Raw genomic sequence first — 3,806 nt, 5'->3', positions numbered from 1 at the left:
CAGCCACTGGAATGCTGACGCGTGTATGCCTTTTGGTCTCGGTTGGTACCACCAACCGGGACCAAAGGCCCCTTGACTGGGCTCGGTGCACAGGGCCACGTGGAGGCACATTGGTCCGGGTTCGTGTTTGAACCGGGACTAATGGGTGGAGGCATTAGTAACGATCCATTAGTCCCCGTTCATGAACCGGGACTAAAGGCCCTTATGAACCGGGACTATTAGGTGTTTTTCTACTAGTGCTACAACAGATGTTCAGATTTCATTTCCGGATAGAAAGTGTGTCTGATTGCTCCAGGTTACAAAATACCCCTATAAACCTATGAAGAATGTAACAATTAGATAAAAAAAACTTGCGTAAAGAAAGTATTAATCAAGAGATAATTGTAATTAAAACAAGTGATAAGTATCCAGTGAAAACTTTCTTCATGGATCAGTAGATATGTAACAAACCACACAGATCAAAGGTTGTTTATCGAACCAGCACTTAAACACTAACGAGATACTTACGCCCTCACTCTGCCTTAATGCGACAACGACTTGGCTACCTCCGCTCTCATGGCCCCTTGAAACTTCGATGCTGAAGCGGGATGAATTGCACTGAATGAATGTGGCAGTCTGGTTGTCGCACAGGTTTTAGTGCAGGCAATTTCTACCTAACCCGTTGATGCATCATGTATGATACTCAATGATGGAACTGATGGTTTTGGTTGCTTCCATATCATCATGCTGTAGATCTCCTGAAGCAAACCATGGTAGCAAGCATCAATATCGGATTATGAAACTCGGCTGGCGGAGAGGAAGGGATGGGTAAGGTCCAACAAGGGGCGAGGAGGCAGGGGCCTCCTTCGACAGTGGGAATGGATGAAGATGTTGTTCCAGGGCCTAGTTGTTTGGTGCCGACATAGCCTATCCTCGACAGCGGGCGCTTCCCGGAGCCCCATTTGTTCTTCCCTGATGATGCTTGTGTGGACGAGCGCCTCTGCGTGCTTCAGCTTGTGCTTATCTTGTGCTACCCTTCTAGCTGTAGTGAGCGAGGTTTTGAGAGCTGCCTGCCAGCACCCTTGTATCTTGCCGTGTTCCTGTTTTTTGTTTGTTTGAGTTTGTAATGCAATGGTTGTAATCCTGGCCGGTTGATGGCTTTGTTAATTCAAAGCCAGGCTCCCCCTTGAGCCTTCGTTCTAAAAAAAAAGGTCCAACAAGGGCACCAGTCAGAACTCAGGGAGACCTCGGAAGGCATTCAACAAGAGATCATGATCTGATCTATGGCGTGGACATGCCCGAGGGCTGCCCGAGCACGACCTAGTCGAGGACGTACCTGGAGCCGGTGCCGGTGCCAGCGCTCCTATCCCTATGGTGACGCACTGAACTACGGAGTGGCGCAGCCCGAGCGCATACCTGGAGTCGTTGCCTGCTTTCCTCCATGGACTCCGCTCCTCCGCCACCCTCCGCTTCTCCCTTGCAAGCCTCTGCAACAGACTCTCCGAACACCGCCGTAGGAACGCGTGACCCTCTCAAACTTGATCAGGCGCCGACCACAACTGCCACAGATGGGGACGCTCCTTCCGCAGCCATGTGGAGACGAGCTTCGACCCGAGGCCCTCCAGAGGTGGGGGTGAACGGTGGAAGTTCCGGGGGCGGGAGTATTGAGGCAAGGGCGTCAAGGAGAGCTTGGATGCATCGTGCGGCGCGTGGGCTTCTTCCAGGGGGTGGTGAGGGAGATGTGTGGTGGCGGCGGCGGTGAGAAGCGGAGGAGCGGCGGTAGGAAGGCAGGAAAGGAATGAGGTGGGGATTGGGGTGCGGGCGGAGGACGTGCCTATTCCACCGGTTCTGTGTGTGGGAACATAAAAAATCGCTGTGGAAGTGCGAGGGGTGGTGCCTGAGATAAAAAAAACCAGACAAAAGTGGACTATTCAACCAACTCGTTCATTAGGAATAGAGATGTCTCAGTTGGTAGTCCTCTCTTCCACCTCCCACATACCAGCGATTCCGCCCCCGATCCGGCGCCGAACCAGCGATGCCCCCACGAGGTCCAGGCGGGAATCGTTCGGTCGATCCAGAAAAAACCGAGTGAAAAAAATCTACAAAAATAAACCTACAAAAATTAACCAGGTTAAAAAACACTAACGAATCTCGTCACCCCGCTCGATCTGGATCTCGTCGGCGGCGGCTCCTTCCCACGCACCGACGCATCCCCGGAGCCCTCCCCACCTCCTCCCTTCTCAGTGCCCCATTGCCACCCCTACGGCGACTCCACAGTCGAGGCGTCATGGCGATGATGGAAGCCCAACGGTGTCGGCTTACCGAAGATCAAGAAGACAGTCAGGTGTTGCGCTACTCGGGAGGAGGAATTGGTGACGGAGGTGGCTCCACCTCCATGTCGCGGCCCAGAAGCGGGTCGAAGTGGGTCGATGTGGTTCGTTGGTCAACGGCGGCTGTGCGGGATGCATTATGGTATGGCTCGGGCATCTCGAGGAGGGGCTCTCTCCGCAAGGCATCCTCTACGCTAGTACGTTCTCTGATCCAAACCTTCTTCTCTTTGCTCATGTACGCACCAACGCAGCTGACCCGTCGTTGACCAGCGGCGGAGGTGTTCGAGTAGTCTGTCCTGGGGCTGCGCGTGGAGCACGTCGACGTCTACGTCTTGCCATTGCTCAACAGCGCCCTGTCAGCTGGGGTTCTTATTTGCCATAGAGGCCTTCCGCAACTCGTACCATGGTGCCTGATAGCTTCCTCCCCGGCTGGATCGGGGGTCCATCCATCCAGTAAGCTATGCCTCATCTTTGCTCTTCTCTTAAATTTTCTATGTTTCTTGGTCTGATTCTCAATAATGAGCTCAAACTCGAGATGAGTTTTCGGTTATGACCTGGCCTATTTTGTTGATCTGCCGCCTGTGGTGGCGACGCGGCCGGCTGATCTGCCGCCTCCCATTCAAAATTAGCCGCTCCGTCATTAGGGCTTCATGTTCAGCAGATTAGAAGACGGATTTAGCACTAGGATCCATCGCCATTGGAGGGCCTTGAGTCTTTTTGTTCCTTGCAAGGACGGTTCCTGCCATGATCGACGGGGCTCTCTATGCGGCCCTCGTCCAAAAGCTAAAATAGTGAACAAGATGTGTCTTCTTGTTTGTAGCATTGGGTACGTATCTTTTGCATATGCTCCCCAAAAAAATAATCAGCTAAATTAACTACAGCCCAAAGGCAGCAGCCTGTTACTATTTTATATCATGTGTTGTCGATTTGTTTTTTCAGAATTGCGTTGGCAAATCATGAAAGGTGTAATGCTCATGGATTTTTGTTAGATGATCTGTTGGTCCGGTTTAATTTTAGCAGGCATGAGGCATCTGGGTACTGTTTATGAAATGATAGGGCACCTTGCTTAAATCCTACTAACAATTTTCTCAAGAATTCATACTAACAAGTGTCTTTGCTTTTTGTTTGATGCATTTAACATGCTTCAAGGGCCTTGTTTGTCGATCTGGAGCCCGATACGTCCATTTTGCATAATGCTTTTATATTAATATTTATTGCATTATCGGCTGTTATTACACATTATATCTCAATACTTATGCACTAGTAGAAAAAGGGCCTTTCGTCCCGGTTCGTAAGGACCTTTAGTCCCGGTTCTGGAACTGGGACTAATAGGTCGTTATTAATGCCCTTGACCTTTAGTCCCGGTTCTTACACGAACCAGGACAGATGGGCCTCCACGTGGCCGGTGCGGCCAACTAGGCAGCGGGGCCTTTAGTCCTGGTTGGTGGCACCAACCGGGACCAATAGGCATCCACGCGTCAGCATTTCAGGGGCTGG

The sequence above is a fragment of the Triticum dicoccoides genome, chromosome 4A (genome assembly GCF_002162155.2).
Source record: "Triticum dicoccoides isolate Atlit2015 ecotype Zavitan chromosome 4A, WEW_v2.0, whole genome shotgun sequence".
Lineage (NCBI taxonomy): Eukaryota > Viridiplantae > Streptophyta > Magnoliopsida > Poales > Poaceae > Triticum > Triticum dicoccoides.
The sequence above is the reverse complement of the archived record's forward strand: the minus strand, read 5'-3'. Positions refer to the sequence as shown.